This window comes from Homarus americanus, unplaced genomic scaffold, assembly GCF_018991925.1.
Source record: "Homarus americanus isolate GMGI-L3 unplaced genomic scaffold, GMGI_Hamer_2.0 scaffold20465, whole genome shotgun sequence".
Taxonomy (NCBI): Eukaryota; Metazoa; Arthropoda; class Malacostraca; order Decapoda; family Nephropidae; genus Homarus; species Homarus americanus.
In genome coordinates this window covers 346,553-369,069 of record NW_024756914.1, presented here as the reverse complement: position 1 = coordinate 369,069, position 22,517 = coordinate 346,553, and the positions used below count along the sequence as shown (strand labels likewise).

The 22,517-nt window shown below is 41.3% G+C and overlaps 1 protein-coding gene across 3 annotated transcripts in view; it reads right to left on the bottom strand.

Moving 5' to 3' along the window:
• Window positions 1-22,517, bottom strand: part of LOC121857121 (p53 and DNA damage-regulated protein 1-like) — a 71,617-nt gene that overhangs the window by 25,341 nt on the left and 23,759 nt on the right. The gene's annotated exons all lie outside the window — the stretch shown is intronic.

Sequence of the window (22,517 nt, the reverse complement as noted above, 5' to 3'; positions counted from 1 at the left end):
TCAAGGGTTTGCCCGGCAGGTTGAATAGATGCCAAGGGGGAGGGTCAGGAGGGGGGCGGGGGATGCTGGTGGGAACACCTGGTGTAAGGAGAGGGATGACCGGCATGACGCTGATAAATTCAGATTCAATCTGGATTGAACACACCAACATTTTCTCAACAGTTATTTCCATAGATATATCAACAACAAAACAGATCTGTGGAGCACAGTTATCTTTTAAAAAAATAATAAAATAAGTTTATACAACTTTATTTTGTAAGTAAATTTTCGAATGTTATTTTTTTCCATTTTAATAAATGACTCATAATGAGGAACAAGATATAATTAATAAATTCAAAAAGTGACATTTAAAAATTTAATAACCCTGAGGACACAGTATTACACCAGGGTTGGGTAAGACAACATCAGGATGGAACAGTGTTGTAAACTATCATAACTCTCAAAGTCCAATAAAAGTTACAAACAACGACAAAACACAACAGTAAATCCCTCCACAACAGATCTTACTCAACTAAGACTAAATTATCAGGATCGGGAGGAGACATCGTGAGTCATGACCTCCGTCAACTGGCGGCTGTGTACCTTCCTGCCTCCCCTCCTGTGTAATGGATTCGTCCGGTCAGTTCCATATTGCTGTTGGTGCCCTCTGGCTGACCAGTGGTCAGTAAGGACGTCCCCTGGACTGCCCATTGGTCAGTTGGCCAGTGTGAGGTTTGCTGGTTATTGGTCAGTCAGCGCGGCCCAGGGGTCAGGTGGTCAAATTCCAGTGCAGGAATCTTTCCTCAATGGTCAATCAGGGAGGGTCGGTGTTGAAAAGGGTCAGTGCATTGCCTGTGTATGAATGAGTGGCTGATGGTCACGAGGAGGACTGTGTGAGAGTATAGAGAGGTGGGGGGGGGGAGGAAGGCTGGCGGACTCAGGTGCTCTACGGTAGGCATGGTAAGGTACACATACCCCCGTATATCCACCATTGTCCAGTCTGCATATACACGTTCTACGTTTTTCTCCGCCGGACTGTGGGAACAAGAGCACTGTGAGAGCAGCAGCGGCCAGTGTCCAAGTATCAACTACTAAACTGAGAGACACATGACCCACGAAGAATAAGACTAGGAAACAAAAACAATAAACGACATATTGTAAATTTACAAAATAATAAATGACAAACTATTCATAAATAATATCCTTGGTCGACATCTTATGAGAACCAATGGTCGTCATCCCTGAAAATTTCACCAAATTAATTGACCGAATCTTCTGATGACTCAACACAACTTCTCCTCTCACTCATCTCCATATTTCTTCTTAACTCACAAGTTATTAAAACAATCTCATAAACTTGGTTTGTTACGAAACTAAATAATTCTTCCTAAAATTTTCGACCAAATTTTCCGGATGGTTTTCAAATGAATATTTAATAATTATGGAAACAATAATATATCGCGAAGATGTTGTTTCCAAGATGAGAAAGTGCGGCTCGAGGCGTCAGTGTTCACTAAGAGAAGGTCACAAGGAAGCCCATATTACCTGTACACACGACCACCACAATACAGGTAAAATATGGAATAATTCTTCCACACACAACAAGACACCTGACACTATATGACAGGTCTTGTTAGTTTAAGTTAATATTATGTTGTGTACACACGTTATCTTGTGTCCGTCAACATGTTATCTGGGCTGGCGGCTGTGTACCTTCCTGCCTCCCCTCCTGTGTGATGGACTCGTCCGGTCAGTTCCGTGGTGCTGCTGGTGTACTACAGCTGACCAATGGCCAGCAGGAGTCCAGTGGGCTGCCCAGTGGTCAGTGTAGGGTAAGCTGACCGCTGGTCAGGCTGTGAGATCGTCTCGGGGTGTCTAGTGGTCAGCTGGTCAGAGGACAGGGTAGAGCTGCCTTCTCATTGGTCTACCAAAAATATCGGGGGTACATCCTATTGGACAGGTTGTTGGTGAGGGTCAAGGGTTTGACCGGCAGGTTGAATAGATGCCGAGGGGGAGGGTCAGGAGGGTGAGAGGGGGGGGATGAGCCGGTGGGAACACCTAGTGTAAGGGAGGGATGACTGGCCTGACAATTACTGATGAGCTCAGGTTAAGTCTGCATTTACTCAACATTTTCTCAACAGTTATTTAATACAAGTCAACAACATTATAGGTATTAAGAGTGTTGTAATATGACTTAAACCAAAGCTGGCATAAGCCTGGTGGTAATCATCCGGTATATCATTCTCAATGAAAAGGTGTTTATCAAAGTGCCCTGTGTTGCAAAGAGTTAACAGGTATAATATTAGTAAGTAACGAGAGGTAAGGTTAGGTCACGGAGTCGTGCTGAGTGTGTGTGCCCAGAGTAAATTGTATCCCCGGTATTGAGAGTAATATTTATTATGATACACAAATATCAGCTTTGTGACGAATTTTTGGAAGGTGTTATAAAGTATTAGTAAAAGTGCTAATGAATTGAAGTGGTGAAGGTTCATTATTTTCGTGTGTCACTCGTAGAATGTTACAGTAAGTTGTAGTATTTTCTAAGGAACATTTATTCTGTTAAATTTAAAGACTAGTTTTTGCCATTCTGGTAGTAGGGCACAAGTGGTCCTTATAATTTGTATCAGTGTTAACGTAAATTTGGCCAAGTCTTGAGTGAACCCCAAGGAGTTGTTCAAGTGTTTTTGTTCTATTGATGTGTTCCTATACTCGACTTCATTGCAATAAATAATCTTAATGTTTTTTGCGATATCATTACCACTACAGTATCCACGTTGTATTCTCCCTCATAATTTGTGCCGGTGAATGCATTAGAACCCCTCGCCACGTTACTACCAACCGAGTGTCATAATTAAAAGGTTAATGTTATGTTAAGAAATGCATTCTGATAAAAAAAAACTGGGTGGTGGCAGCTACCGTGAGTATTGAAGATTGTAAGGTAACAAAGGGGTTCCAAGGTAAACCTAAGATCAGAATATAATTAGATAAGAGAAAAGTAACAGAAAACAGAAAATACTTTGAGAAATTAAATAGAAAATAAAATCAAAACAATTTATAAATGAATAAAGATATATAATAAATAAAATAAATAAAATTATAAAGACATCATCATCCCCCCACTATATGACAGGTCTTGTTAGTCTAAGTTAATATTATGTCATGACAAGTGATGTTGTGTACACACGTTATCTTGTGTCATGTTATCTGGGCTAGCGGCTGTGTACCTTCCTGCCTCCCCTCCTGTGTGATGGACTCGTCCGGTCAGTTCCGTGGTGCTGCTGGTGTACTACAGCTGACCAGTGGCCAGCAGGAGTCCAGTGGGCTGCCCAGTGGTCAGTGTAGGGCAAGCTGGCCGCTGGTCAGGTTGTGAGATCGTCTCGGGGTGTCTAGTGGTCAGCTGGTCAGAGGACAGGGTAGGGTTGCCTCCTCATTGGTCTACCAAGAGTATCGGGTGTACTTCCTATTGGACAGGTTGTTAGGAAGGGTCAAGGGTTTGCCCGGCAGGTTGAATAGATGACGAGAGGGAGGGTCAGTAGGGTGAGGGGGAGCGGGGAGCTTGAGGATTCTGGGGGGTGGGAGAAGCTGAGAGTGGTCCTAGTATAAGAGGGGAGGCCGGCCTGACACTTACTGAGGAGTTCAGGTTAAGTCTAGGTTGTTCTCAACATTTTCTCTTCATTAATTTCATGGATGTATCAACAAGAGTATGGGTCTTAAAAGTGTAGTAATATGACCAATACAAGTTTATACAAGTGCATTTTCTTTGTAAATTTTCAAATTTGATTTTGTTGGCACTTTAATAAATGGCTCATTATTAGAAACAAGGAATAATTAACAATTTGTTAAATTGAAAGTTCAATATTAACTAATCCTGAGGACACAGTATTACACCAGGGTTGGGTAAGACAACATCAGGATGGAACAGTGTTGTAAACTATCATCACTCTCAAAGTCCAATAAAAGTTACAAACAACGACAAAACACAACAGTAAATCCCTCCACAACAGATCTTACTCAACTAAGACTAAATTATCAGGATCGGGAGGAGACATCGTGAGTCATGACCTCCGTCAACTGGCGGCTGTGTACCTTCCTGCCTCCCCTCCTGTGTAATGGATTCGTCCGGTCAGTTCCATATTGCTGTTGGTGCCCTCTGGCTGACCAGTGGTCAATAAGAACGTTCCCTGGACTGCCCATTGGTCAGTTGGCCAGTGTGAGGTTTTGCTGGTTATTGGTCAGACAGCGCGGCCCAGGGGTCAGGTGGTCAAATTCCAGTGCAGGAATCTTTCCTCAATGGTCAATCAGGGAGGGTCGGTGTTGAAAAGGGTCAGTGCATTGCCTGTGTATGAATGAGTGGCTGATGCGAGGAGGACTGTGTGAGAGTATGGAGAGGGTGGGAGGGGGGAGGAAGGCTGGCGGACGCAGGTGCTCTACGGTAGGCATGGTAAGGTACACATACCCCCGTATATCCACCATTGTCCAGTCTGCATATACACGTTCTACGTTTTTCTCCGCCGGACTGTGGGAACAAGAGCACTGTGAGAGCAGCAGCGGCCAGTGTCCAAGTATCAACTACTAAACTGAGAGACACATGACCCACGAAGAATAAGACTAGGAAACAAAAACAATAAACGACATATTGTAAATTTACAAAATAATAAATGACAAACTATTCATAAATAATATCCTTGGTCGACATCTTATGAGAACCAATGGTCGTCATCCCTGAAAATTTAACCAAATTAATTGACCGAATCTTCTGATGACTCAACACAACTTCTCCTCTCACTCATCTCCATATTTCTTCTTAACTCACAAGTTATTAAAACAATCTCATAAACTTGGTTTGTTACGAAACTAAATAATTCTTCCTAACACTTTCGACCAAATTTTCCGGATGGTTTTCAAATGAATATTAAATAATTATGGAAAAAATAATATATCGCGAAGATGTTGTTTCCAAGATGAGAAAGTGCGGCTCGAGGCGTCAGTGTTCACTAAGAGAAGGTCACAAGGAAGCCCATGTTACCTGTACACACGACCACCACAATACAGGTAAAATATGGAATAATTCTTCCACACACAACAAAACACCTGACACTATATGACAGATCTTGTAAGTCTAAGTTAATATTATGTTGTGTACACACGTTATCTTGTGTCCGTCAACATGTTATCTGGGCTGGCGGCTGTGTACCTTCCTGCCTCCCCTCCTGTGTGATGGACTCGTCCGGTCAGTTCCGTGGTGCTGCTGGTGTACTACAGCTGACCAGTGGCCAGCAGGAGTCCAGTGGGCTGCCCAGTGGTCAGTGTAGGACATGCTGGCCACTGGTCAGGTTGTGAGATCGTCTCGGGGTGTCTAGTGGTCAGCTGGTCAGAGGACAGGGTAGGGTTGCCTCCTCATTGGTCTACCAAGAGTATCGGGTGTACTTCCTATTGGACAGGTTGTTAGGAAGGGTCAAGGGTTTGCCCGGCAGGTTGAATAGATGACGAGAGGGAGGGTCAGTAGGGTGAGGGGGAGCGGGGAGCTTGAGGATTCTGGGGGGTGGGAGAAGCTGAGAGTGGTCCTAGTATAAGAGGGGAGGCCGGCCTGACACTTACTGAGGAGTTCAGGTTAAGTCTAGGTTGTTCTCAACATTTTCTCTTCATTAATTTCATGGATGTATCAACAAGAGTATGGGTCTTAAAAGTGTAGTAATATGACCAATACAAGTTTATACAAGTGCATTTTCTTTGTAAATTTTCAAATTTGATTTTGTTGGCACTTTAATAAATGTCTCATTATTAGAAACAAGGAATAATTAACAATTTGTTAAACTGAAAGTTCAATATTAACTAATCCTGAGGACACAGTATTACACCAGGGTTGGGTAAGACAACATCAGGATGGAACAGTGTTGTAAACTATCATCACTCTCAAAGTACAATAAAAGTTACAAACAACGACAAAACACAACAGTAAATCCCTCCACAACAGATCTTACTCAACTAAGACTAAATTATCAGGATCGGGAGGAGACATCGTGAGTCATGACCTCCGTCAACTGGCGGCTGTGTACCTTCCTGCCTCCCCTCCTGTGTAATGGATTCGTCCGGTCAGTTCCATATTGCTGTTGGTGCCCTCTGGCTGACCAGTGGTCAATAAGAACGTTCCCTGGACTGCCCATTGGTCAGTTGGCCAGTGTGAGGTTTTGTTGGTTATTGGTCAGACAGCGCGGCCCAGGGGTCAGGTGGTCAAATTCCAGTGCAGGAATCTTTCCTCAATGGTCAATCAGGGAGGGTCGGTGTTGAAAAGGGTCAGTGCATTGCCTGTGTATGAATGAGTGGCTGATGCGAGGAGGACTGTGTGAGAGTATGGAGAGGGTGGGAGGGGGGAGGAAGGCTGGCGGACGCAGGTGCTCTACGGTAGGCATGGTAAGGTACACATACCCCCGTATATCCACCATTGTCCAGTCTGCATATACACGTTCTACGTTTTTCTCCGCCGGACTGTGGGAACAAGAGCACTGTGAGAGCAGCAGCGGCCAGTGTCCAAGTATCAACTACTAAACTGAGAGACACATGACCCACGAAGAATAAGACTAGGAAACAAAAACAATAAACGACATATTGTAAATTTACAAAATAAGAAATGACAAACTATTCATAAATAATATCCTTGGTCGACATCTTATGAGAACCAATGGTCGTCATCAATGAAAATTTATCCAAATTAATTGACCGAATCTTCTGATGACTCAACACAACTTCTCCTCTCACTCATCTCCATATTTCTTCTTAACTCACAAGTTATTAAAACAATCTCATAAACTTGGTTTGTTACGAAACTAAATAATTCTTCCTAACACTTTCGACCAAATTTTCCGGATGGTTTTCAAATGAATATTAAATAATTATGGAAACAATAATATATCGCGAAGATATTGTTTCCAAGATGAGAAAGTGCGGCTCGAGGCGTCAGTGTTCACTAAGAGAAGGTCACAAGGAAGCCCATGTTACCTGTACACACGACCACCACAATACAGGTAAAATATGGAATAATTCTTCCACACACAACAAAACACCTGACACTATATGACAGGTCTTGTTAGTTTAAGTTAATATTATGTTGTGTACACACGTTATCTTGTGTCCGTCAACATGTTATCTGGGCTGGCGGCTGTGTACCTTCCTGCCTCCCCTCCTGTGTGATGGACTCGTCCGGTCAGTTCCGTGGTGCTGCTGGTGTACTACAGCTGACCAGTGGCCAGCAGGAGTCCAGTGGGCTGCCCAGTGGTCAGTGGAGGGTAAGCTGGCCGCTGGTCAGGTTGTGAGATCGTCTCGGGTGTCTAGTGGTCAGCTGGTCAGAGGACAGGGTAGAGCTGCCTTCTCATTGGTCTACTAAAAATATCGGGTGTACATCCTATTGGACAGGTTGTTGGTGAGGGTCAAGGGTTTGCCCGGCAGGTTGAATAGATGCTGAGGGGGAGGGTCAGGAGGGTGAGAGGAGGGGGGATGAGCCGGTGGGAACACCTAGTGTAAGGGAGGGATGACTGGCCTGACAATTACTGATAAGCTCAGGTTAAGTCTGCATTTACTCAACATTTTCTCAACAGTAATTTAATACGAGTCAACAACAATATAGGTATTAAGAGTGTTGTATGACTTAAACAAGAGTTTATAAAACTTTATTTATTAAGTAATTTTCATAGTTGATAATTTTTTTTGGCACTTTAATAAATGGCTCATTATTAGAAACAAGGAATAATTAACAATTTGTTAAACTGAAATTTCAATATCAACTAATCCTGAGGACACAGTATTACACCAGGGTTGGGTAAGACAACATCAGGATGGAACAGTGTTGTAAACTATCATCACTCTCAAAGTCCAATAAAAGTTACAAACAACGACAAAACACAACAGTAAATCCCTCTACAACAGATCTTACTCAACTAAGACTAAATTATCAGGATCGGGAGGAGACATCGTGAGTCATGACCTCCGTCAACTGGCGGCTGTGTACCTTCCTGCCTCCCCTCCTGTGTAATGGATTCGTCCGGTCAGTTCCATATTGCTGTTGGTGCCCTCTGGCTGACCAGTGGTCAATAAGGATGTCCCCTGGGCTATCCAGCGGTCAGTAAGAGTTCAGCCAGTCACTGGTTAACCAGTGTCCAGCCAGGTGCCCAGGGTCAGGTGGTCAGATGACAGTGCAGGAATGTTTCGTCAATGGTCACTGAAATTCCAGAAGCTCTTGCCAAAGGGCAGGTTGTTACTCAGGCTCCAGGGAGTCCCAGTGAGTCTGAATGGGCGCAGATGTGGGAGGAGGTGGGCAAGGGGCGGTGGGAGAGGAGGCTGGTGATGCAGGGTGGCCAATGGTCATGGTAACGTCCACTCTACATCTACATAGTTATTCAGTTCACATAGTTTTATGCTAAACAAAAGCTTTACTTCTGTTTATCTGCTTTATAGACATTACTTGAGGCCAAGGTGGACGGACGTTCAATGATTGTTTACATCGAACTGTGGGGACAAGAGCAACCTCTAAATGAGACGATCTTGGTTACGATAATTAATGAATTACGAAGAAGTTATTTATTTATGATGTCTTGTTGAGAAAGTGCGGCTCGAGGTGTCAGTGTTCACTAAGAGAAGGTCACAAGGAAGCCCATGTTACCTGTACACACGACCACCACAATACAGGTAAAATATGGAATAATTCTTCCACACACAACAAAACACCTGACACTATATGACAGATCTTGTAAGTCTAAGTTAATATTATGTTGTGTACACACGTTATCTTGTGTCCGTCAACATGTTATCTGGGCTGGCGGCTGTGTACCTTCCTGCCTCCCCTCCTGTGTGATGGACTCGTCCGGTCAGTTCCGTGGTGCTGCTGGTGTACTACAGCTGACCAGTGGCCAGCAGGAGTCCAGTGGGCTGCCCAGTGGTCAGTGGAGGGCAAGCTGGCCACTGGTCAGGCTGTGAGATCGTCTCGGGGTGTCTAGTGGTCAGCTGGTCAGTGGAGAGGCCAGGACTGCCTCCTCATTGGTCAAATGGAGAACCTTGGGTACGCCTGCCATTGGACAGGTCCAGTGGTGGGAGGTGGGAGGGTAGTGATGCAGGTGGGCAGGTGTGGTAGCCACGTGAGGGTCCAGGAATGCCACCATTGTCCAGTCTGCAGCTACACAAGTGACCCTCGCTAATTTTTTTCTCTGCCTTGAGCCTCTGGGAGCAACAACACCGTGGGAGCATCAGTGTCCAGGAGCTGATGACCTGCACCCTTCTGCACGTCCTGCTGCAGACCAAGATCACCGACCTACACACTACTACAGGCTCATACAGTCTGTAGGAAACAGATCAACATCCCACACACTTCACTGGTGGTAGTGTCAGTGTTAGGAAATCATTGATGAGAGAGAGAGAGAGAGCTGGGGGGGGGGGCAATAACTAATGGTGTCACACAGAAATGACTCGCTACAATCTACATTTTCCAGTTTTATAAGCTCCTAAAACCTGGTTTTGGGGGAGTATAAAACCTACTGTACGTCCGTCATTCTTCTAGACTCCTGTAAGTCACCATATATGATCCTCAGAAGGTCAAGTCAAATCTTAGTTTAGCTTAAGATAACGTAACACTAATAAGAGTATCAATGGTGTAGCAAGACGAACAAGAACTCGGGAGAGACAGAGCTGGAGTGGCGAGAGTGTTACCTATAACCACATCACGAGGAACCCACTGGTAACATGTGTATAGTGACGTCACCTTGTATCCGTTATGAATTCATCTGAGTTGCTGGCTGCCTACAACCCGCCTTCCCCTGTCTAATAATGGACTCGTCAGGTCAGTTGCCTTGTAGTCAGGTTTACTCTGGCCGGTAGATGTTATGTATGTATGTATGTATGTATGTGTGTATGTGGGTGATGGAAAAGGGGTGGGGGTGGCAGATGCTGGTTGGTCTTGGTGGTGGTGGGAGGGTGGTAGGGGGTACTGGTAAGTATGCTGGTAGTTGGGGGTGTTGGTGAGTGCACGTGGGTAGGGGGGGGTGGGGTTGGTGATGGTTCATGTGGATGGGGATGTATGGAGGGAGGGAAGAAAGGAGGGAATAAGGAGGGACGAGAGGGAAGAAGGAATGAAGGATGGTGTAGCAAAGGAGGAGGTAATATGGTGTGGATGGAGGGAAGGATGTAGTGAGGAATGGGGAGAGAGAGAGAGAGAGAGTCAGCTTTGTGTGTCAGTGACCTCCCTCCCCTCCACCCCCACGTCCCTCTCCCAAATGACAACACCAATATTTTACCATTAATTAACACCTGCCGTTGGGTGAGTATATCAAGACAGAAAAACGATATTACTGTATTTTCGAAGTAGTAATTTTTGACCCGTGTCTCTCTGTCTTTGTTTAACCTCTTGAGTACGAGACCAAGATAAGGGAGTTCATAAATTTATCATATCTATTCAACATGGCCGACATTAACAAGATGTGGTAATCTAACACACGGGAAAAGAGTGAGTGAAATAAAGACGCGAGAGGTTGTACAGTAAGTATATGATACGCGGGCAACATCTAGTGAAATAAGGACCTATTTTTTTTTACTGAAGAAGGCCATCTAAACGTTTTGAATCATAAAATTATTGCCAATATTTTGTAACTATCTGTAGTCTTCTTATTAAGTATACCGAGAAGACGGAGGTAAGGGTAGAGCACTTTACTCCCCATCTCGTCTAAGTCTGGGCATCAGCTGTTACGTTTTCTTTGGTGACCCCCCCCCCCTCCAAAGATCTGGGGTGTGAGTGAGTCCATTACCCTGGTGTGGGGGAGTACCGGTTACCATCCTGACCGGGTGAATGCACTACCCCGGGGAGAGTTCATGAAGGGTTGATGTTAGGGAATGTGGAAAGTTTAACATATCATTAAACTTTCCAAGTACATTAACAGCTTCCAGTAGGTATTACTGACACTCACTGCTGGCTGGACACACTCCAGGAACTAAGAAAAAGTATTTATCGTGATAGTGTGACACGAGGGAGCACCCCACTGCCCTGTGAATGGATGACGTTCATAACACGTAAATTTGGAGAATAACAGAGAACATAACTATAACGGTGTGTGAACAACAGTTTTCTAATGTTACTCTTGTAAGTGTTAAAGGTAAACACTTGTTGTGGTGGTCGCTACATCACTGGCTTAATACGTCAGGGTGTTAAAAATAATGGAATAGTGAAGCAAGATTTGTTAATAATAAAACTAATATATGGCTTTCCCTTATAACCCGTCATTGATTGTCCTAATGATATAATCCTTAATATATTAAAAACGTTAATATTCATATACAGCAGAGACAGAACAAGAGATAAATGCAAAAAAAAGACTAGATCTATACAGTACACCTATTAGTCAAGTCTATGGTTGGGGTTGAGCCCGGCAGTCTTGTGTTACATAATATTATACAGCAGAGAGCGAGAAAGAGGATAACTATCACCGCCATATTCAAGTCTCGCAGGTAAATGACTGGCTGACTGTGGCTGTGGCCTCATTGTCGTCGACCGTCGATAATAATGTACTGCGGATGATTCCATTTACAGAAGATGGGGGTGTCAACAGCATTATAGAAAACGGTTCACCACCAACTAAGGTATATGATACACATACGCTACACGGGACTACGGATACCTATGGTTTCTTGACTGAGCTTAACACATCACAAAATGACTGATGAAATATATAGACAGACTCATTCTAAACATAAAACTCTCGGATTCACCCTGAACTAAAAGTATATAGTATACAGTATATGATAATTTGGTTAAACACTATTTTGTTTTGAGCTGTTCCAAGACATTTCACCTCGATACAATACAGTACAGTACAGTAAGTGGCGACTCACCTTATCAAAAGACTACCCACTTCAGGGAACATGATAGTGATAAGATATGGTTTACTGAAGGAGGTCGTATCTACAACAATTTTACGGCAGCAGTGATTATATACTTGAGTGATCAACATAGTGGATTGTATACTAAAACAAGGATGGTTGGTGTACTGCCTATAACTACAGCAGTGTGGGAAGTATTTTACACGTTCTAACTGATCAAACTACATAAACCTGACGAATCTGCATCAATTAAATTCACACTACTACTTACAAGTTAAGAAACAGGAAACACACCTCAACTGATGCCAGCTTGACATTTAGATCACTTAAACTTCATGCATATGGATGAAAATATATATCTCCTGGAATAACCACTGAAGAATGTTGACATGTGATTCAACACATTCTCTGTGGATGGTTCAAAACTAACTCATGGAATTTTGTTTAAAGTAGAACCATAATGGAAATGAGCCTCGAGTTTTTGTGTCATCCTCTGAGTTCTAGTACATGTGTTATATTATATGATCCCTCATAGTAGTAGTTAAATGACTTCCGTTCATTCAAAGTTCATCAATCCACCCACGTAAACTCTGCAAGAACTGAAGAGAGATTAAACTCTTTAAAAACAAAAATAGGCTTAAATGTCTTCGTGGATATAGCTAAAACAACGCCCCCTTTGTCGAAGTTCCCCCTTGAACCCGGATCCATTTTCGTTACCTCGCTTTAATATAATCATGGACAACGTGGCTTCGTCATTGATTTTACATCCATCTAAGTCCGTGTCTGGCTGGTGACTGTCTGGCTGGTGGAGTGGTGGTACTTGAGATATCCTCCTAGGTCTAGCCCCCCCCCCCCCCCCCCCCCTCCTCCTGAGTCCAAGTCGGAGAAAGGACGGCGGGCGAGTCCATTATCCGTATGGGTGGAATACGGATGACGCCGCCTTTGTTGAAAGCTGAGAAGCTGCACGTTGGGCTTACCAAACAAAAGACTATGCAAAGGGATGACGTTGTTTGAGTTGTTGTGTCGTAAGTTTAACGCAACGCAGCTGTGTCCTCACATTCACATTCTTCTGTGAAACTGTACGATAATTTACTTTATTCTCAAACCACTTTTTATTTCAAACAAATTCCATACTGTCACCATTTTTTTACCGATTACGCATTGCTAAGACATATTTTATTATTTTCAAATATCAGAATGTTTTTATGTTTTCTGGAAGTTATTGACAAGAGTTGATCACTTTCAACGTGGAGTTGTACATATTAACCATATGAGTACGGGGTCCCCTCCCTGTTGAATAAAATAGTCTGGCATTAGCCAAATGAATTATTAAAGGTGGCGTCCCCGTAGCGAAGGGGTTATGTGTAGTACCGTCTCCCTCCACCAGCTGTGACCACAACCATGTCTCTGTACACCAACAAAATCCCAACACCAAGCAAAGGCCACAGCTGAGTACCTGGAGAAGGCCCTAGTGTGGTGTTTATCGCATGGCTGCAGTGGTCGACGTCACCCAGAAAAGTTGACATCATATTATTGGTCATAGGACCCCTCTCTCTCTCTCTCTCTCCCGTGCCTAGGACCGTGGGTCAAGAGACAACACTTGAGTTAGTTTAGTTTAAAAGATTTCCTGTCGGGATATTGTCTAACTTTGGGACTGAAAATGGGGGTCTGTCTAAACCGAGTGTTGGGGACTGTGTAAAGTGGGTGTTGGGAACTGTGTAAAGTGGGTGTTGGGGACTGTGTAAAGTGTGGTGTTGGGGACTGTGTAAAGTGGGTGTTGGGGACTGTGTAAAGTGGGTGTTGGGGACTGTGTAAGGTGTGTGTTGGGAACTGCGTAAAGTGGGTGTTTGGGACTGTGTAAAGTGGGTGTTGGGGACTGTGTAAAGTAGGTGTTGGGGACTGTGTAAAGTAGGTGTTGGGGACGATGTAAACTGAGTATTGGGAACTGCACATTTATAAGGGCGACGGAGCACCATAATACACCTTCCCTCAACAGCGACTGGGAGGTGACTGGCTGTGTCAACATCAACACTCAGAGACAGGGCCAGGATGTGGGAGAGTCCATTCTCAGAAAGCGGGGATGTCACCTGACTAGTACAAATATGCCAACATACAGATTATACATTTTTAAAGTACAGTTATGTAGCAATTTCAGTGTATATTATTGACCGAGAAACTGTGTCATCTTGAGTGAATCACATAGAGCCAAATGATTTCATGTACGGTATTCTCATTAAAACACTGTACTTTCGCCCCTATAGACTTCTTCCTTAAGTATCTATATGTAAAACTGATACTAAATAATAAAATCCAGACAGTAAATTATATTATTAGTTAGTGAAGTTTGTAATTATATTGTGTTTACAGATAAGAGTCTTTGTGTTTGTTGTTAAAATTCAAGCAAATACAGTACCTAGGTGTTGTTGCTACGTGTGTGTGTGTGTGTGTGTGTGTGTGTGTGTGTGTGTGTGTGTGTGAGTGTGTGTGTGTGTGTGTGTGTGTGTGTGTGTGTGTATCGACCTGACGGTGAATGACCCTCTCGACGCCTGTCTCTTCCTCTCTCTCCCCATCACCATCTCTCTTTCCCGGCAGTGTTAGCATGAGTCTGGCGAACAGTCATCTCTTCGTCAGGCGTAGATTTTTCGCATGTATCCTATTATCGAGTTAGGAAGAACGCCAGGCGGTGTTGGTCGCCAGTGCCAGTGAAAACTAAAGATTTCTAGTCCTGAAAAGTTTATTTAAATTAATATTCTAAGTTTTAAACCATCTCATACTGTCATTGAACTTAGCCAGTGTTTATGAACGCACAATGACGTCATATTTATCACTATTAAACTGCATTAAATGGACTGGTTTGTTTCTGCTGATTATCACTATATTTATTGAATTAGGGTGATGTTTCTATTCATAAGTTGTATTTTCAGATGTGAGAGGGAGAGAGAGAAGACGGAAGAAGGCTCACTACATCTCATCCCATTGAAGTCTCCCAGCTCACTAAAGGCTCGAGCTCCACCCCAAGGGAGTCGTCAAGTGACAGTGGGCGAGTCCATGTTGAGAACTTAGGAGGGGGAAACCTCCTTACTAAACAAATATACAATTATACACAACAATACTTTTTTTTTAAACTGTAGAATGTTGTCCCGGATTCATTATATTTATGAGTCAACATCATGAGGGTTTTATCTGTTACGATATAAGCAGACTGTGAGGGAGGGGGAGAGGGCCGCCTCATCTCACACAACAAGATGGCGACGTCTGAGGTTCTGATTGAGGGAGGAATACGTCAAGTTTTAAGCTATTTATGACCTAATATTAGAACAGAATAATATAGTTTTTATACCAAGTAATACCTCTAGTACTTAATTATATGAAAAGTTAATAAATCTCTTATATTCCTCAACTTAAATAATTTTAATACTAGTTTGAGTAAAAATTAAATTAAAATCAGATGAAAAGTTAAAATGACGAGATGGATATTAACAAGTGACGTGTTTTAAGTGACTATATGTACTATTATTGATATATTTTCCCGTAACCTAACCTAACCTAACCTAATACCTGGGATAATACCTGAGATAATTATAAGGCATCAGGCAACTTATACTCTACAGACCAAGACAAAAATTATAATTTTAAAATCTCAGTCAATTTTAGAAGACGGGGATTAATAAAAACAACTCAAAACATTAAATTTCAGATAAACGGTAAAAATATATCAACAATAACAAAATTACAAAGAGTTGGTCAGTTGGAAGGCCAATATGTGATTTAATACTTGAATGCTATGTTAACTTGTTTCATATAAATCTTCTGCGTTAATATCATCAATGGAGACTAATTAAAGAGGAAAACAGACTTTAGAACGATTAAAAGTGAGATAAAGAGAAGAGTTATTATTGGCTGCAGCTAGCTCGACTCCGTCAATAAAAAGTCATATTGTATTTAAGCACAATATGGCCGCTCTTGTCTGGATCACTGACAACAGTAACATCATTTTAATGTTATAATATATTAATGCTCTTTAACAACTAAGGTATTTAAGTGCCTTGTGTATGGTTAGTAAATACTTGAATCATCAACCCCAAAAAAATAAGAAACATATTTTGTAGATTTCGTATTATTTAATGAAAAGTATTGGATTAAAAATTGAAGTAATATATGTTAGCTATGATAATATAAAACCAATTCATATTTATTATATTTTTCTCCAGTAATAAATGTCAGGAATACTAAACATTATAATTACCAAGATATTTATTAGACTGGTGGCCGTGGTGAAATGACATCTGATTGGTTAGTTGGCTGAAGTGAAAAACGCAGGAAAAACATTGCGTGGGTGAATTTGAATTAATTTATCTATTTTTGCTGGTATGTTTAATGTGGTTTTTTTATTGTAATGTTTGTTTAATAGATAGAATTTAAAACAGGTGAGAGAACAAAGAATTTTTTTTTTTTACTTAAAGTCACAAGTAGGTCATGGTGTCCGAGCATTTGGGGAAGTGACACAAAACTCAAGTGTGTGATATTAGGCGGAACGAATGACTAAGAGGGGGAGAAAAAGACAATTGGTGCGGTTTATGGTCACTGAAATATTACTGGAACAAAGTGAATGTAATAAAATGTCTGTTATTGGGGCTGTCGAATATGTACCGTCTCTCACCGTCTCTTTAAAAAATACAAATTAGTTTTTTATTTGACTTCACACAAAAAAGTATTTAATTCATTAAAAAAAATCCAACTAATTTTAATTTTATTCTATTCATTAAAAAACTCAATCTATTTTTTATGCATTAAAAAAATCCATAATTTTTTTGGTATATACAATAAATAATAACGTAATTTATAGATTTTCATACGAATATTAATAGAAAAATTATCCACGAATGTAACAGACAGACACTGGCAGTAAGATGAACTCCTGTAAACATATATCCTGACACAAAGTTAGTGGATATTAATAAAATTACGTCATCTGGTGGTGAGGGTTGTGAAGAACAGAAGCCATACCGTGAACTAGTGTGTGTGTATGGACGACAGAGACTATAATACTCAAGTAACCCCATGTAATTTTTCCTCCTAGGATGAGCAACGCCCCGAAGATGATAATTAAACCCGCGTCACGTTTTCTTGAGGCTAGAGAGAGACAGTCAGCCAGCGCTTTGATTGGTCTAATTTTTGACGTTGTCGCCCATGTACAAATTAGCTGACTTCTTTTATAATGTAAGAGACAGTGAATGAAACCTAACCCTACTCTAACCTAACCTAATCCAACCCAACTAATCCAATATAACTTACTCACTATTACCCCCCGTGATGACAAATATTAGAACGAAAAATGATTCCTCTACAAAATTATTACAGAGCGTTTTGTAGTTTCTGTAGATGGAATACAAAAACGAATCTGGTCTACAGTGTCCTAAGACTGTATAGTTACGTTCTATGATTACTAATTAAAATCAACTTGTCAGGTGGTAAATAAATACAGGTAGGCTCACTTATTAACGAAATCCAAGACTTAAAGTTGATTAAAATGTTATAACTCATCAATTCCCCCGAAGTATTGACAAATTAGACAAATATTTAAAGTGGAAGACACGCGAGGTTTGAATTTCCTGGAAGCTGTACCCCGAGACCTAAGATCATTGGTTGCACCCCTGTTGAAGTCTCTCAGCTGACTGCCTCGGTGATGGACCATAGGATCTCTGGAACCATGAACGGGCGAGTCCATTGTTGCAGCTTAGTGGTATCTAATAGCCATCCTGTACTGTATACCCATACTATATTATCTATTTAATTTCTTTCCATACAATTATCATTTAGCCTCATTAAAAACAGATGCCAAAACTAGCAAAATCCGCAATATAAGAAAACTAGACTTTACAACCACTAGGACTCCCCCACGTGGTAAATAGTCTCGCCTGTAGGTGTGGCAGGACCCCCAGTTGTCAACACTGGCTTGATGTGGGAGGGTGATGGTGATGGAGGTGGGCGACACTCTACGCATATATTACAATAAACACGACACTATAACCCAAATATAGACCTCTGTTTCGTGAATTACATACTTATTAATCATCAAGGGTAAAAACTGATGCGATAATATACTAAATCCATCAAAAATATTTGTAATAACAGAACCTAAAGTATAAACAGCTATTTGAACAACACAGATTATAATAAATATTTCACGATGTGTTCTTGTAAGAGTGTATTACAATAACAAACATCTTGGCTCCACTCCCAGCAGACAGGGCGAGGCGAGACAATGGGGACGGTCACTCACCCTCCCTCCACCTGTGTTGAGGACATTGGAGTGAAGAGTCTACCTTATTATGTGTGAGTTCTAACTTATTAACTATTTAAATGAGATGATTTACCCCTTAAGTACTATAATTTAATCCCTACTACAATTTAACCCTTTAGGGACTATGATTTAACCATTTAACTACTAAGAATTAACCCTTTAAGGAAGATGTGTTTAACCCTCGTCCTCAAAGGGTTAAGTCTCTCTCAAGATTCCCGTCGTATAAAAAAAAAGTTAAAAACACAGTTCAGACGTGAGGTGAACGTAGTTATTAACGAACTACTCCTCATTAACAGCTAAGGTTCTTAAACTACGAGATACAGCTTTATATATTCTGACGAGTAATTATGGCAAAATAAACTGTATACCTAGCCAGTTAATTAGGGTGTTAATGTAAACCACGGTGGCCCCTTACTGATGACGTCATACCGTGTAGCGAGTGGTATTGTTATTGTTGAGAGAGAGAGAGAGAGAGAGAGAGAGAGAGAGAGGAGGTTGAACCCTAGAGTCACTCCTCCCTCCCCTCCCCCCGGACACTCACCTCACACCCACCTCCTACTCTTCCTCCTCTCATCTCCTCCTTATACATATTTACTTCCTTCTCCTCTTTCTTTTGGTCTCTTGTATTATCCTTAGTATCTATTTTTTTTACCTCTCTCTCTCTCTCTCTCTCTCTCTCTCTCTCTCTCTCTCTTTCTTCATCTTCTCTTGTAATTATCTCATTCTCTGTGTCTCCAGTTTCTTTCAATCGTTTTCATCCGTATTCATTTTCTTTCTCACATTTTCCTGTTATTCATTATTGTTCTCTATGTTCATCTCCTTTACTTCATTTCCTCTTATTCCCACTTTCATTCAGTCTATGTTCTTATTCAGTAACTTATCTATATTTAGCTATTCCATTCTCTCTTCTTCTATCATTCTTCTCTTCATCTTTATTCTTTTATCTCCTCTTCTTCCTCCTCCTCCTCTATCTGTATCTTCGGCTCTTCCTTCTTCTTCCTTATCTTTTATCTAACTTTTTTTCTATCAATCTATCTGTCTGTCTGTCTGTTTGTCTCTGTCTTTCTTTCTGTTTGTCTTTCTGTCTGTCTCTTTCCATCTCCTATCTTCCAGTCACCCCTCACAATTTTTCCTCCTCCTCCCCCTTTCTTCTTCATTTTGCCTCTTCTTCTTCTTCTCCTTCTTTTATTATCACACATAATTATTTACATTCTTACACCCATAATAACTCTCCTCACTCAAATAGTAGCGAGTAGCGGATAGTGGGCAGAAAGTAGAGGAAAGAAAGTACCGGATAGCGGGCATAAATTACCGGGTAGCTGGAAGAAAGTAGAGGGTAGTGGGTAGAAATTAGCGGGTAGTGGGCAGAAAGTGGTAACAAAGTAGTAGTTTGTGTCTCGTTACCATTATTATTATTATAACAACAGCAACAACCACAACAACTACTACAACTACTGTTATTATCGTTTTCATTTATATTTTTATTATTATTTTCGTTTTTTCATTATTATTATTATTATTATTATTATTATTATTATTATTATTATTATCATTATTCAACAGCCTATGCATAAAAAGCGAGGTTTCCTTCATATTAAAACTAACTCACTAGACGAAAATCCTCGTTATATTCAGCCTCACAAAGTAACAGGTTTGGTCTAACTAAATCTCCTGGTTAATGTTTGTCTTCAGTAGTTCGAAGTTTATTGTCCCTCACTGTCTTTGTCTTCACGGTCCAGACCTACTTGTCCCTAACGTCACCCTGGCTAGGTCTTTGTCTCCGCAGGTCCTGACTTGTGTTGGTGCTGCGACCTTCAAGAGTGTGGTAGGTGTCGAGGGCGCGGCGGGCGGAGGCAAGAGACGCCCTGGAAGCCCTGTAAGGTGGGAGGAGCAGTAACGCCACCTCCTAGAGTCCTTGAGACAGGGGGACAGAGAAGAGCTGATAACTGAACCAGCACGGAATTAGGCGATTACCTGCGCCCGGTCAACGACAGACCTTGGAATAATGTGGAAGGACAAGGTTCGGTAGCCAGGGCGCTCGCCAGGAAGACCCCTGACTGAAGGACACCTCTACGGCGAGGGCACAGGACCTTGGGCGACCTCAGGATCCTAGCACAAGGCACACAAAGACACACTCAGGGATGTATGGTGGATAGGGAGGACCCCGAATTTGTGTGGCCTTGATATGAGGGTGAAGGAACAGGGAGGAGGACCTGGGTGTTACGGTGACTTGGCATACACAGCTAAAGGACGATGACACTGAACTCTGTCTCACCTGAACACGTGAACATTACTTTGAGAAACATTTAATCTACTGTAAGAGGTACCAAGACAGACAACTATTCCAAGTTACACACATCTGAACGACACATGTAGCGATACATGTACTATGAACCGCGCTAGTGTATTTATCAACAACATTATGCTTACTGTACTGTCTCAACAAATGTACAAATAAAATAAAAAATCTTACTATATAGCGACTTCAGTTATACATAAACAACTTATGAGGTATATGAAACTGTTACAATCAATATAAAGAACTAAATATTCTCATGGTAGGAAACTCTAAATATTGACTCCATATTATACAACAATAAACATAAATACAAGGAATAAGATGAACCAGGAGAGGCAACTCTGAAGTCATCAAGACAGTCAGTGCCCCGTGACGTGTTACTACCCTGCAGGTGGGTGTGGGGGGGAGGACCTCACCCAGGGGTTATATAACACTCTACCAACCTTTGTAACATAATACTTATCTCACACTCAACCTACCACACACAGTATACTTTAATTGCCCCAGATTCTCAAATAACTAACACAGACCTGTGTATAAGAGAACCATTTATGACAACAACCACGAACCAACTACGACTTAACTTAACGATTTTTGGTTAGGCTTAATATATGTTCTGTTATTCACGGTAGTTCACTCTCCACGTAAACTGTGACCAAATCGGCCTCTTGAGTGTGAAGGCCGACCATTTTGTACACAGACTATGGCACATCCGACTCTCTAACACACACACACACACACACACACGTGCACATTTGGTAGAGGCGTAGATCAATATAATAGATCACTATCCAATAAACTTTGTCCCAAAATATACGAGTCCCGAGAATATACCAAGAAAATTCTAAAAAAAGAAAAGAAAAATTAAACGAGTTCTTCTGATTATTTTTGTACGTATACACTAAGGTTATTAAACTCTTCATTAAAAAATACTCATTGGTTTGCTATTGTCGGACTTCTAATTTCAGCAGGAACAAACCATCTGCTGCGGGCGCCCCATGACGTAGGAAAATAAATAACCTTTCGTAAATCTTGATGTTTTCTAGACGTAAACTCATAAATAAGAAACACATTCCCTCCTATACAATACCTTTAAAAAATCCGTTTAATCACGAAGGCCAGCTGCAGTATTATAAAAAAAAATATTTAGTCAAAACCTTTACCTAAACACAGTCTACTGATCACTAATGGGAACTCAGGTACACAGTGGAAATTGCCATTATTGTTAAAATTCTTACAGAAAACAACACATTAGGTGTTAATCGATGTATCCTGAATTTAGATCCTGCCGTAATTGGATCCTAACAGTCCCAACATGTTCCAAATTTTACCCATGATTACAGTATATTTCCCTCAAACTTTACATCCCACATAACTAGTTGGGTATTTTGTAATCCTTGCAGTTACCCACTAAATCTCGTTCTAAAAGAAAACGTTCAAAATTAAAAAATCACAGAAAACGACAATATTGCAGCAGTAACTACACCATATTTACAAGACAAAATTTCTCTTTTGTTCTACTTTTCCTCTCACTCTTGAGTTTAACAGCGCCATGAACTACTTTCATTTTCATGATATTACTATTAGCTATAGCGGTTGGGCTCGTGGCACACTTTCACTCTGCATGTGAACCATCTGAAAGCCTGGGTGGGGCCGCTCTGCCCTCGTATTTGACCAATGTAGAGCAGACGCCACACAAGGAAACCCACATTTCCGGGCAGATGAGGTGGGTGGGGCTGTGTCTGTTCCACATTGTCTATTCCGACCTTCGGAAAGAACACTCCCTCACATATATATATCAAGATCTATATCCAATAAAATATCACACTAACCAATCACTCAATTATCACCTAGACCCTCAATTACCACCTATAACCCTCAATTACCACCTATAACCCTCAATTACCACCTATAACCCTCAATTACCACCTATAACCCTCAATTATCACCTATAACCCTCAATAATAACAATCATAATTATTTCACTTTACAATAACTTTCTACAACTCGTCCTAAAGAAATACTTAATTCATTTTACCTACAACCTATTGTATTTACTTTATTCATCTTACACATAGCTTT